The sequence below is a fragment of the Anser anser genome (assembly GCF_964211835.1).
Source record: "Anser anser genome assembly, chromosome: 1".
Taxonomy (NCBI): Eukaryota; Metazoa; Chordata; class Aves; order Anseriformes; family Anatidae; genus Anser; species Anser anser.
Window position 1 is genome coordinate 62,423,422 of NC_139720.1, and position 14,567 is coordinate 62,437,988.

At 41.2% G+C, this 14,567-nt stretch overlaps 1 protein-coding gene across 2 annotated transcripts in view; it reads left to right on the forward strand.

The window, feature by feature from the left end:
• The first annotated feature begins 1,349 nt into the window (after positions 1-1,349).
• PTN (pleiotrophin) overlaps positions 1,350-14,567 on the forward strand; it is a 78,511-nt gene continuing 65,293 nt past the window's right edge. The window contains exons 1-2 of one of the 2 annotated variants that reach the window (XM_083851531.1): positions 1,539-1,742; positions 11,847-11,893. The gene's annotated coding sequence lies outside the window, so the exon portion shown is untranslated. Of the gene's footprint in view, positions 1,743-11,846; positions 11,894-14,567 lie in introns of both variants that reach the window. The other variant, XM_083851530.1, reaches the window with a different exon arrangement.

A 14,567-nucleotide genomic window follows, 5' to 3' on the forward strand; every position in this document is an offset into this window, starting at 1 on the left:
TACACATTTTTGTGAAAAACATTTGCTTTCTGCAGAAAGTTCCTATTGTTTGCTGAGAAGTGGAAAATGAAGTTTTCAGTCTTTAGCTAAGACTCAGATTTCTGCAAGGAAGGGAAAAAATCTCTTGACTCAGTTTGGTGCGATCCTTTGGTCTTAATCAAGGTGAATTTTCAGGTCAGACATTGTCTTCTCCCTACTTTCTTGTTGCTACTCAGACATGGTTGACCATCTGAAATGTGCTATCGTGGTTGGACAGAGACCCACTGAGGGCTTAAAGTGTCAGCCACCACCAGGTGCTTGTTGATAGGAAGCGTCTTTCTCTAGATGTACGTGGTGCTTAGCATGCCAGGATTTCATTAAGAAGCCCTCAGGAAGGTGCAGGGTAGCTGTCAAGGATCCATTCAGCTTCACACACACTGAAACACAAAGACATAGTGTACTATAGAGTGCTTATTTCCACTCAGCTGGCTGCTAGAAAGAATATTCTCTCCATCTCAAGCCATCGCTTTACACTGCTAACCAAAGTTGTTGTTTTAACTTACATCACTGTCATTAAATCTGCCCGTCGTGCAAATCCTTAACAGCTATGCCAGGACTAAACACATAACTCTGTGATGAAAAGAAGATGCCAAGGTGTGGATGGAAGGGAGTAGTTTACTTTACGAAGAAAGACTCCAGGTGGGTGCGATTGCCCACGCTGGGACTAACCGCACAGTGCTTTCCATTGTCACAGATGGTAGGTGTTAGATGATGCAATGTGTACGGTGCCAGACAAATTACTTTTTTAGCTCATTCCTCTGGAAACAGGAGAAGAATCTGAACTGGATTTCTGTGCAAACCTGGAGCAGGAGCCACAAGCTGTAACCCCAGCAGAGACCCAAGCAGTAAATGGGCTCAGACTTTCCAATCAAGACGGAGGCTTGCTCTGGGGATCAGGAATTAGGCAGAAATTGCCTGGACTTTGGAACAAGTCCACTTCGTTTTAAATTAAGCTGTGGCTTGGGGAACATTCTTTTTCAATGGATGTAATGAACCCAAAAGCTGGAAAAGCCTAAATAAGAGCCTTGACATAACTCCAGCAAAGCACCACAACCAGAAGCGTTGAAACACCCCGACAAAAGTTGTCGACGAGGGGGGGGGACCGCCCTGCAAAGCCCGACACCGGCTCAGCCGGGGGCCCCGCGCCCCTCCAGCACCCCCGGCGGCGGGGGGCGCCCCGGGAGCCCCCCGGAGCCCCGTCCTCGGGCGGAGCGGCCCCGTCCCGCACCCGGCCCCCTTCCTCCATCCCTCCCCCGGCGGCGGGGGCGAGGCTGCCCCGCGGGTGACCCTCCCGCCGGCGCCCCCGCCGCATCACACGAGGGGGCAGCGCGGCCGCTCGCTCTGCCCCGGCGCCCGCCTCGCCTCCCTCCTCTCGCCGGCTCGCCGCAGCCCGGGCTCTGTCGAGTCAAAGCGCGGAGGATCAGGTTCCCTGCCTCCGGTATAAAAATCTCGCAAAGAAATCCCCCGGCCGGAGAGAACGGCGGGGCGTGAGGAGGAGGAGGAAGAGGAGGAAGAGGAGGAGGAGGAGGAGGAGAAGAATAAGAAGAAAAAGAAGAAGAAGAGCCCGTCCGTGGGGAAGCGAAGGGACGCGCTGCGGCACCAGCACCACCAGTAGCACCACCACCAGCAGCAGCAGCTCCGCACCGGGGACACCCGCGGCTCGCCCCTCTCAGCTGCGGGAGAAGAGCCTCTCGCCGCCCCAAGTAAGTAAGCAGCGGCTGGGAGGCGCGACCCCCTCCCGGCTCCGGGGTTCCCCCGGCACCGCATCGGGTCCCCCCTGGTCCTCGGGGGTGCTGAGGAGAGCGGCTGGAGATGGTGGTGCTGGTGGTGGGGAGTACCTGTTGCCCCACAGGCACCTGCCCCGGGTCTGGGGGTGCCCACCAGCAGCCCCGCTCGGGGTGCGGGTGGCTCGGCGTGTCGGGGAGCGGCAAGAGCCGCGGCAGGGGGAGAGGAAGAGGGGTGCTGGTGGTGGTGCTGATGGTGGTGGGGGACGTGGCACGGCGGGGAAGGGAAGGCAGAGTCCTCGGGCTGATCCGCTTTGGGAGGACAAGAGGGCAGCGGGACCCCAGGGTGGCGAAACTCCTGCAGGTCCCAGGTGCCCTATGCCAGCAGTGTCCTGGCTGAGACTCCCAATAACTGAGGTTAAATTGTACCTTCAGACTGAGCACATTAACCAATACATACATTTATATATTATACATATATTTATATATTATATGTTATATATATACTTTTTTCTTTTTTCCTTGGGACTTCGCTTTCTTGTCTGTACTTTGATGTTGGTGAAACAACTGATTCTAGCAAGTGCTGATTTACTTAAAACTGCTCTCGTCAGTTTATGTCTTGCATTTCCTCTGGAAGGGTGGGTTGGGAGAAAATCTGGGTTAACAATGGTGAAAATAGAGTTTTCTCCCATTAAGCATACAGGTTATTCTGCAAATGTGTTATGGTCTCCAACGCTGATGCTTCTAACTCCTTGCCCTCCTTCGTCTTCTCTCTTTTAAAAGTAGAGCTTTGCATAGGGAAAAGGCAAACTTTGAAAAGGGAAAAATCAATTCTTTGGGAGCTCCTCTGCACCTTTTACATGCTCCAGTTGGCCGTCACACACCTCTCTTCCACACCGCAAGTGATCCGCTTTGGTAGCCAGTCTGCTGTGCATTAGCTCAGTGAAGGTCTGAAGCTGCATTATAGGATGTCAGTCCTAGACTAGTTGGTTCTTAGAAGCATTGTGGAAATGTTTGCAACGTGTTAAATCTTTCTCTGTGAGATAACCCTGCCGCTATGGATAGTGGTGGGTGCTTTAATTAGATCCTACTTGCTCTAAATGGTTTGTAGTACAGTGGAAGAACTCTTTACCTGTGGCTCATCAACTCTTGAACTCTATTCTTTCTTTCGTCCCCCCTTTGGCCATGATTGTTCTATGCTTCTAGCAAAGTTGAACGTTTTGGCCAAGGAAAAGACTAAGTGTGTAACTCTGGTTGCATTAGGGAGGTGGAGAGAAAGAAGAGAGAGAGAAGGGAAAGGTATGAGAAAAGTCACTATGAAGAAATACTTGTCCTTAACATTTTCCCGACAGTGGACTTGAGCTGATCAACAAAGCAAAGTGTTTATATTTTTTTTCTATGTATTTCTATTTCTTCCCTGCAAAGAAAAAAGTGCTTTTAAAAATAACGAGGTCTGAACTTTTGATCAAGAGAAATGGTCTGAAGGGATAAAGGAATCTGCATATCTATGACAAGAAATATTAATTTGTTATAGTAATAAAAATTTGGAAGTGAATGGATAGGGTATTTCATTGGAGAGGACAAAATGAGGCCGGGGAGAGAGAACTAAAAAAAAAAAAAACAGGAAAAAAAAAAGCAAACAAACCCTGCTGTGCAATTTAGTAACTTTCCGTAAAGAGAAAGGAAATGGAAAGGTTTCATATACCCCTGTCTCCAGTCTAAGCTAAACACTTTGATGACATATTATTTACAAAACTTTGGATGAAATTGAAGGACAGAAACTTACTGACTTTAGCATGCTACAGAGCAAGCTCTTAGAAGGAAAAAAAAAAGAGAAGCCAGCAACAAATCTTTCTTTTACAAACGGGTAAGTCTTTGTTTATAGCACGGAAGTGGCCTAACAAAAGCAGACTTTTTGCAATTAACCAGATGTCTATCACCAGTTATTTGAGATACAGTCTGTAGCTGATATATCCTTGCTAGCAGAAGGTTGGTTTTACTAAAGTAATACAAAACACGGTGCGATCCCACTACCGTATTCCTGTATACCCATACTGGCACTAAGGAAGGTCCTGTACTGATGGATGTTTTGTGTAGATTCATCCTTCTCTTGCTGGTGTGAACGTTGTTCCGTAGCTGCCTTCCAGCGGTCATGGCTTCAGCAAGGTACTTCCCCATCATGTCCTCTGTTTCTTCTTGCTCATACTAGGAAAAGATAGTCCTGAGTCCTCAGATAATAATTTAAAAATATATATTTTTTTTTTTTTCTTAAGGAGTTCTGAAAATGCACTCCCACTCATACTCTATTTTATTGTGTTTTGCAGCAGGGAAGATAGGATTATCAAGTGTACCAGTGGAGCACTGAGGCATTAGGGACGTAATGGGTGTTGCTCATGAAACTTAGCACTCTGTTCAGACCTCCTCATAACCTATACTCCAGCAGTGCTGTTTTCTGTGGGAACTGGTCTTTAACAATATAAGCTTTGCTTCGATATTTACAACCTCTTGCTGATCAGTGTATCAAAAGCATTTTCATTTAGAGGATTCATTTCAGGACTTTAATTGAGGAAGTCTCTTTGTTTCGAGCTTCTTTATAATAAACTATTCAAAATGCTGTCTTTGAATGAACTAGGTCACTGTAACGCACGCACACAGTGATTCTTGTCTGCTTAGGGTAGCCTGCATTCGGTCGACCCATATCCCTGGTGAGCTTGTCCCTGATTTATCCTTCTTGGACTGGTTTGTTCACAGGGAGCTTATGCTGAAAATTCACTGCTGGAGGTCATTCTCCATTCTTGGCATCTCTGGCAGCCTTAAGCTTAAATTGCAGCCTCATTTTCTGTCCAATCAATACCACTCTTATGTCACTGAGTTTCCATGGTGCCCCCAATCTTCTGTCTACATATTGATGTCTGACAGCAGGAATAGCATTCTGTGTTGCTATATATACTTAGTAAACCTGTCAAAACTATTTAGGGTCTGTCTCACTAATTTATATCCATATCCTGATATTATTTGTATCTGTTGAGCTTTGACTGATGGAACTCGCTGCACTAAGGAATCAGCCCCAACAATGCACTCCAGGGATGGCTCAAGGGGTGGATGTTTTGAGAAAGGCAAAAAAGACTCTTCTAGAGTAGCTGGGGTAGTCTAGAATACTTTGTGCACAATAGATGCATTTTGAAAACATCCAAGTCTCAATGGCTCCAAGTTAATGCTTTGGAAATCATTATCCATTGTGCTGCTCTGAATGCAGAGAGGGTTCTCTCTGATGGAGCCGTGTGGAGGAAAATAGAGAAGTGGGCATTGTCAAATATTCAATGTGCATTTGAGGAGATTTGAGGGAAATCTGAGTCTGTTGTTTCATATCAGCTTTCTTCAGCAGAAACACTGTGGAAAAATGAAATTAAAGGAGTGATCAATGTCTTCTGTAATGTGGAAGTTTGCATTTCACTACAAAAACCCACGGAGCATTATAATTGCATAAAGAATGTGTCTGTAGATTGATACAACAGCAACCAAGCAAGTTGAGAACAGGTATATCTTCCATGTGTCATTAACTTCCCAGGGATGGACACCTCAAATAATGTTATTTGTGTTAGCAGTATTACACACTAAATGGAGACAAGCAGTTTTTTTTTTTTTATTATTATTATTATTTAAATATGCTTTGCAAACCTTTGATCTTGTATCAAACCGAGATGGTCGTGAGCTGGAGAAACTCTTTAATCCCAATGTCTTTAACATGAACATGATCCAGTCCATGAAATAAGAGTTGGCAGTTAGTATGGAATTTGCTGCTTAAAATTTCATTTGCTCCAAGTTGCCAGAAGAGCTGAATCTGTGATTGCAAGTTCATAAATACTTTTCAGACTGTCTTCAGGCTCCAACAGTCTTTTCACTAGTAAAAGAGTAAGGACCTCCAAGGCATGAAATGCCCTGTCGCAGGTGATATTTGACATAATAGTATTAAAGTAGTTCACTTTAAGTTCCCAGCAGTGACTTACTTTATCAAGGTAGAAAGAATTTGTAGGATTTTATCAAACTAGACCAATGTGTCTCACCTTATGTTATTCCAAAGAATGGAATCACTGAATTATTGAACGGATTTGGCACTACCTCCTGTGGCAGCACCATGATGACTGCTGTTTAGAACTGAATATGAACAGTTGAATGTTGAGGGGGAAGGGGGCATTTTTCTAAGACACTTTTCTAATTTCCTTTCTTGCTTACATATGTGGGAGTGACTTCTTAAAAAGTGTAGTCCTCTCGCAATCTGCTTTTTAATGTCTTTCAGACTGCAGGTTGAGAGAACACAGCTGTAGGCAGTTTCATGGGAGATGAGAAGAGGGAATGTGAATGTGGAAAAGAGCTATATGTATTACTGATGCAATCAGGTGATGCTACCCTTCCACCCCCTCTTCTTCCCAGAAAGCCTCTTGCTTTCCCTGAATAGCACATTCTGGTTTCAGTGTGTATAACCTTATGCCGAGGTTTCCTTATGTTAAGAAAAAATGTATTAAAATGTTAATTTGGTCCCAAGGAGCACAGTGCTTGGTGAGTGCTATTCAATGGCAGGTGCAACAGAAGGGCAGAGGCAGAGCAAAAGAGCATTACAGGAGGTGGGGATTTTCTGATAAAAATAGCTTCTGAAAATAAATAGTGCTTGAGGCTCCAGTTCATGACTGTTTAGTAAACTCAAGTTCAATTTTAAACTGGTCCTTGCTCCTGTGAGGCCTGCCAGTGCTATTTCAGAGCTCACTGAATGTTTCACGAGAGTGTTATAAAAATTGCCCTTCCTCATTTAGTTTCTGTAGAGTTCCCATGTAGCTTGGATCTTGTAGAGCATCCCTTGGTTAGTTGTGGATGATACCATCATTAGATGTCTGTGGGGAGGGAAGAGAAAGAAGAGAAATTCTCTAATACCACAGTCCAAATTCCTGTTTTGGCACTGGTCTGCAGCTAGTTAATGTACATGAAACTGAATTTTTTTTGTCTCCAAATATTTTTGGAGCAGCTCACTATCTGAACAAGTTCTCCTCCCAGCAGAAGGAGTAAAACCAGATGGAACAACTGGAAGGGAAAATAGGCGGTGTGTGTTCTTCTTTCCATCAGCAAGCCTCCTGCTACATGCTTGGGATGATGCTCTCAGGTATTGGTGGGGCCAGTCCAGCTGGTGGTGGAGACAGGCACAGCACGAGGCATGCAGGCTCTAAGGTTGAGGAAGCTCATTTCTCAGGCTTGAGAGCAAACTTGATCCTGATTTTTCCAAGCCCATTAAGAAAGATAGACCACTTTACTGTTGTCTTCACCATCTGACTCGCTACCTGCATTAGTCTGTTGCCTTAGGTTGTCCCTTGGGGTTATAAAGGTAAAAAATAGATAGTTGTTCTCAACAGGTGTGTTCTAAGATGTGAGGAAATCCCTGCGTGTTGACACAAGCATTTAATGATACCTGTGGAAGTCAGAATGCCCCTGTCTGATTGCAAACAATGGCCGTGAATGAACTGGCTTCTCAAATTCAGTTCCATGGAATATCAGGCACAAAACCTGCTTTGTTCTTGCGTTTTGTTTCTTGGAATCCTGGGAACAGTGGGATGAGTTTCATGGCCAACTAAAGATGTTCAAACTATTGCATTTAAGGATCCTTGTTTCAGCTGGATCACTAGTGCAACAGATCTATTTCTTATTTATTTTTAATTTTTTAATATTTTAATTTATTTAGCTATAGCTTTCACACATCATGTATCTCAAAGTGCTAGAGAGCCCTAATAGTGTAACACAAATATATATGCCCTTCTGTAGTCAGCAACAGAAGGCCCACAGTCTGGAGCATCTTTGGCTCTGTGACAGAATTATCTGAAATATGCTTGACACAGCAAGTAAGTAGTTCCATATCAAAATCCTTTTTAATTAAAAAAAAAAAAGTAGGATTTTTTTTTCTTCCTTCTTGCTTGTAGCCTGCAAACAACAACGAGAAGAGTGCTATTTGCTCAAAATACCTAAACTAGTATACTAATATCTCTATGATACTCCTCTAGGCACTTCATTAGATAGTAAAGGAAAGGTAGCATTGTCTATTGCCTTTGAAAGTGATAAGGAAAGAACTTAGACATAGTATGTGAGATAGATGGCACCTCTAATACAGTGCTGTCCCTTCAGTGCTAAGGCACTACACCTCATAGTCTTCTTTGAGACAACTGAACTTCATCTGCTTCCATACTGAGATGTTTTCCAGCTCAGAAAATCATGTTCTTCCTGCTAAATGGAGATGAATACTAATATGGGGACACATTCTCCAACCATTATTCAGGGAAAGTTGATGCTTCAGCAAGAGCTTTGTCAGAAGATGGATTATAGAATTCAGCTTAAGATTTAGAAAGAGTGCCCATCCCTTTGTTTGGGTAATAAAATCTTAAAAATAAGACCCAAATGCATTATAATGCTGGCAAATGGTTGTGACTGTTCTCACATTTCTTGTGGCAGAACCTTATTACTTTCATTGAGAGTGTCTTTGGAGTGGTGTATGTATTAGTAAATTAAAGACCAATAAAGTGATTTTTCTGATACTTTGTCTTAATTCTGGTAGGACAGTACTTTGTTTCTGTAGTTTGAAAAATAAAAATTACGTGAAAGTAGCTTTTCTTCCCCATGCTCCCAAATGGAACTAGTTTGAACTTCTTTTTCTGTATTCCATGGGTGATTTGCCCTTAGTTTTATTCTGAAAGCCCAGCCCTCTATTGTAGAGGCTTAGCTTTCCTTCTGGTGCTGATGAAAGTCCCCTGAGATGCTCTGATTGCTTCCCAGTAGCTTCTGCCACCTGACTGACTGCCTGGTTGGTTGTTTGGATTGCTGCGTTCCCTGAGGTCACAAAGATGTTTTTGTCTGCATGAGAGTCACTTTCTTTTATTAGAAGCCTGCCTAGGTGCAGCTGATATGCAGTAGGGACCAAGCGGTGAAAAGAAACCAATCTACTAGCTCTCTCTCCAAGACCAACAGATTGGATTTTCAGAAATCTTCCAAACACCCTGTGAGTTTTGACTCAGGAACTTTATCACATTTCACTTATTAAATCCTCACTTTGCTAAGCTGTCCCTTCAGCCCATGTTTCTTGCCTGATTTGCATGTTGTCAGATGCTGTTGCTAATCTCTGTAGTTGATGTTTGCTTAAGTGATTATTTGGCAGAAGTGTGTGAGCAGGCGTGTGTGTTTGATTGCCGTTGGCATGGCAGTTAGTTTGATATGGCATTAGCATACTTGCTCCATGCTGCAGGCTGCCTCCTCTTCTAGGCTTTCTCAAGCAACAGAAGATTAGGAGGTGGGGAACAAAACACAAAACAACCCCAGCCAGCCCCAAGAGATCCAGTTGCAGTATGGGCAGTTTGACCAAAGACCTGCAGAAGTCACAGGAGCCTAAAGGTTGTTCCCACTTTTCCCTCAGTTAATAATCATCACATATCCTCCACCAGCAGAGGATTTATAAAGAGCTGCAGGGATTATGGACTGCATAAATAGGAGTAGCTATTTTGAATCTAGTGTTTTAGGAATTTCCCTGCCCTGGCAAAATAGTGTAGGAACTGAGTTTATGAGGTGATAAAGAAGGCAAACTCAAAAGCCCTTTGTGACTTCTAGCTTTAAATAGGATGCTGAGGTCAGTTTGTGTTTTGGACTCATCGTTTGGCCGTTTGGATTATAGAGGTATGTTTGTCTTTTAAAAGCAGTCAGTCTATTCTACCAGTCACTTGTAATTTAAACTACAATCTTTGTGAATCTTATGCATTAGAACAGCTTTATGTGCCATGAGTTATTTCACTGGGAACAGTGGGATTACTTAGACAATGGAAAAAGCATATGAAACCTTTGCTGGATCAATGCCTTAATCTAGAAGATTAACACAGCTGAAGTGAGTGTTTTATGATACTGTATGTGTTCAGGCGCATACCTTTTATGTGTAGGTGAGGATGACATCTCTTGTGATAAGTTTCAGAGCAATGTGTTTACTGTGGTGCCTTTGGTATCCTCTGTTTAACTGTGAGCTGCTCAAGTATTTTATATTAAAAGTCAAACTAGTGGAGAGCTGATGTGAACTTCTGTCCATCAATATTAATAACTGTACTTTTCCAAGGCTTTCTGATGTAAGCTTCTGTCCATCAACATTAATAACTGTATTTTTTGAAGGCACAGTGTCTGCCAGGCATAACCCATTGCCCAAACCTTTTACCTTACAACCTTCTAGCACTGAAAAGTTTGGACTTCATCCTGAGGAGAGGTGGATGCTTCTGTCTGTCCACTAAGAGCAGCCTCTGTTTTTACCTGTGAAGGGAGAAAACTTTTGGGCATAACATTTAAGGCGGCTTTGTAAAGCTGTCAGAAATCAGAAATGTGGCAATGTGGGGACCATTTTTTCTACCTGCCCACAGCAATCTGCAGAATTGGTAATGTTTTTGTGATGAAAGAATCCCAAGTTCAAAAAGGATAGGAATGAGAACAAGGAGTTTCACCTTCTTTTCCTCCTACTCATAATTCTGAGCTAGGAAATTATTTTGAGGCTACTTTCAAAAATGTATCCTTATAATCTTCTGCAACTGAGATAATATTTACAAACACATCTGTTCAGTAGCGTAACATGAGAAGTGGTCCTGGCTTTCCTTTGGTTGCTTCTCTGTGCCCAAATGCAGCAAATCTGTGCTGGCTTTCACAAAGGGTGAGTGCTCTTGTGAATGGCTGGAATTTGAATACAGCTATACGAGGAAAGGACTGAAAACCAAGTGTACCATATTACAGCATGTACTTTGTTCATTTAATCACTGTGTACTATAGTTTAGTTTGAATTATTTATGACTATACCTACAAGGAAGTACTCCTATAATTGAGAACCTCTCTTTCTTGTGCTAATCACAGCAGTAGGTTGAGTGGATATGGAGACTGAACACGTTTATACGAGAAAAAAATAATTAGATGTGTAGACGCTTTGCCCCAACATTGTGCTTTACACACACATCAGAAGTGCCTCTCTGTTTGAAGAAACTTTCCAAACTGTAGGGATGCATCTCTCAAATGTGTTATCTAACTTTAGACTTTCCAATTGCACAACACATACTATAAATGACAAGTTCACTTCTTTCTGTATTGACACTTCCAGCATGTGCAATAAGGCTCTACTTCAAGATGGGATTTTGCCAACTGAGATTTCTCAAGTAATTGTAGGTGGGAATTTCTCATCTTATTTAAATAGGGAATTCTGAAACAAACAAACAAACAAACAAAACAGAGCAGGAGAAGTTTGTGAAGTGTAAATTACATGTCTAAGTAAAGAAAAATTGAAGCTTAAATATTTCACATCAGGCCTATCAAAATAGGAATTCTTGATTACTGAATTCAGTAACTATTCCAAGTCAGTGAAAATATAGTTCATATGTGTACACTTGCAGTATTTTACGGGTATCAAGGGAATGAAAACCAGAAATCAAACCATATATGAGACAGATATGCTATCTGCAGCAAGCTTTTCATGATGCACCATGATGTGCAGCTGATGCTGTTCATTTTGGCATTTTGATGATCATGATTTCTAACAAAAAGGATAGTATAATGTACATCGATAGGCAATGAGGAGTAGAAACTGAAAGCTGAGCATTTTCTGAAACTTATCCTTTCCTGATCAGCATAAATTTCTTTCAAAGTATATATTTGAAAATTAGAATATAACTTACATGTAATTTTTAATAGTTTGTAATTATGATTTACAATTATTTTCATTATAATTATACAATTTAATACAAATGAAATTTTGATTCACTTTTTCCCCCAAAGACTTGCACGCTTTCATTTTCAATTGCTCCGCAAGACACAGTGTTTGGGATTTTTTTATTTTTTTATTTTTTATTTTCTTCCCATGTGATCATAGTTTCTCTTGCAAAACACATTTTAGCTTTGGTTCAATGTTAGGTTGAGACTCTTAGTGTAGAATATGTATAGTTTTCACTTCCTGATGGTCGTGTATGATTTTTCTGAAATGGATACTTGTGCTTTTCTTGTTTTGTTTGTTTTCTTTTAAGACTAATTTATATGTCTTCTACTCAGACCTTCTTGCAGTAGCAGAAGTTCCAAGCTGCAGCAGCTGATCCCAGGTAAGCTGCCTGCATTGCAGGGCCCCATCTTCTTCTCTAGTTTCCATACTCTGGTTCCCATCCAATCCCAGTTTGCTGTTTTGTTTCTGTTGCAGCAATAAAAACTGTGGAATAGATCTGGATTTTTTTCCTAAGGCATGGGTCATGTCCTGTGAGGAGCAGTAGTCCAAATGCAGAAGATGTGAAAGTGGATGTAAGAGTGTGGGTCACATTGTAGAAGGGGCTTATGTGGACTGTTTAAAACTATTTGCAAGTAGTTTTTATCTTCCTTAACTTTAAATGGGCATAGACTTGAAATCGCTTTTTCCCCTAATATAAACCATCCCTGTGGACAAAAACCAACTGTTTTGGTTTTGAAGACGTATTTTCATAACTCTCAATAGCTGAGGATTTCTTAATCTTAATTCTGATTTCTTGTGTATCTAATACCCTTATTTCCATAACCCCAGCTACCATTTGCTTTAACCTCTTTTCTACTTGAACTGTCTAGTAGGTCATTTTTCATAAATGTTACACATTCTCCTATGTTTCTCATTCTCAGTGGCCTTTTACAGCCCTATGCTAAGTTATAAATCAGTAGACTATTTGATAGTTTATTTCTAAGTGTGCTCATAATTCATGCCCTTATCTAGTGGGCACATGTATCTGAAATGTATCCTGACATTCCAGAATTGCATTATAATTGCTGTAGTCAAACTCTTTTTCATATTACAGCTTAAAAATTTAGAAGCTCTTTTATAAATATTTGTCTACTCTGAAACAATTATTGAGCTAAGCACAGGGGTATGTCGTCTTTTGTCTCAGGGACTTTTTTGATGTTTAGAATGTAAGTTAATTCAGTAATCATTGGTATATAGTGGCATGTAAATGTGTATGTGTATATATATTTTTTTTCTTTTCTTTCCACTTAGTTTTGATGCCCATGATGATTTTTTTTTCTTTTTCTGATATTTGTTCAGTTGCCTGGGTAGTTGAGAGGACAAAGGCTTCCATGCTTGACTAATCTTATTGTTTTATATGAGTAGTGCAACTTGTTACCTTGGTTTGCATTCCTTCTATCAGATGCTTCAGAAATGCACTTAACAACACTGATCCTAGGTTGATCTTTTGGTCACTACCAGCCCCCTTCTGTATGAAGAACTTATTGTTCTTAACATGGGATTCTCAGTTGCTTGACTAATATTTTAAGAGTGACAGGACCTTAGCTCTTATCCCATGATTACCAAGGTATCGTAATAGCTTTTTTCAAAGTCTTTGAAAATCCAAACAAGTTATATCTAATGAAGAATAGTCAGGATTTTTAGAGGATTCTTGCAGATTAGAGAGGGATGATTTATCCTTGTGAAAAATAGTTTGTAGAGTTTTTATTTCAGGCTAGCTGGTGTACATCTGCCTTTAACGGATTTTTCTCAGCTCTAGCTCCTAGTGCTGGAATGCAGTTTAGCACAAGCAAATTTCTTGAGGAGTTTGTTTTATTTTATTTCCCCTAACTCTGTCTGGCAAGTTCTTTGCTTGTATAACCTTAGGTCTTGCATCTCTCTTCCCTGCTTTCAGTTGAAATTTGAAGCAGAGGAACCATTTAAATTCTCTGCAATCTCCTTTTCTGCCCCCATTGACTTCTTTGCATCTCACCAGTCTGCAGGACCCATGAGCTCTTCCAGAGTTCTGCTTTCCCGTGTGCTTAAATAATGCCTTATTACTTGTCACTATGTATTTGCTTCCTTGTTCCTCAGCCTTGCTCTTGTACCTCTTAATCTCCATTTTACATCTCACCTGTCAAAGTTGTTCTATTAGTTTCACTTGGGTTGGATTTCCATTTTCTTTCTCTTAAGGATATTTGAGTGAATAAATTCATTCAAAAAGTGCCCCCCTTCTCCCTCTGAGTGACCAGGAGTATCATAAGTGACTGCACTTTGGCATCCTTTCAGAATATCTGTGCTCAGTCCTTGCATATTTTATTAGAGGAAGACTTGCAGGGAACAGAAGGAAGTGACTCTCAAATGCTGTGCTTGAAGTCTGGTTCTCTTAGGACTGGTAACAACCTCCCAAGCATAATATCCACCATAATAATGTGCTAAGTTAAGATTTCAAAGAATTGTGAGAGAATCCTATATTTGCATACCATGGAAATGTATTGTAACTGTGGCTATTCTCTCTTCCTTTGGAAATTAGTGTAAAAATGTAGCCCAGTTCCTGAGTCAATTATTTTCCATCTTTTTGTGACTAAATTTTCTTCTGTAAGCTTCAGATGAGCTGCCACCATATGAATTGGTTATGCTGACAAGAAATCATTGATTGAAATCATCTCGTTTTCACATTCCCATAAAATGATAACGTCATCGTCATTAGATCACTGTGTATTTTACATCGATTATCTCTGGTCTGAATTGGAGGCTTGTATTCTACCATCCTAGATCAGAACATGGTAGTTGGAAACACTCTCCTAATGTACCTCCTAGCAACAAAATGCTCATTGTAGAGAACCTGAAAAGGTAGGTTTATACTTCTGACTCAGACAGTCTTTTTGTTATGTGCTGGGGGGGTGTAGAGTGTAAAGCTCAAGACTGTACATTTTTTACTTTTAGAATGACCCCCCCTTAAGCATTTCAGCTAAAGGCTTGATCTAAAGTCTACCTAAGTAACTATATTAAATATATAGTAACTATATGCATAT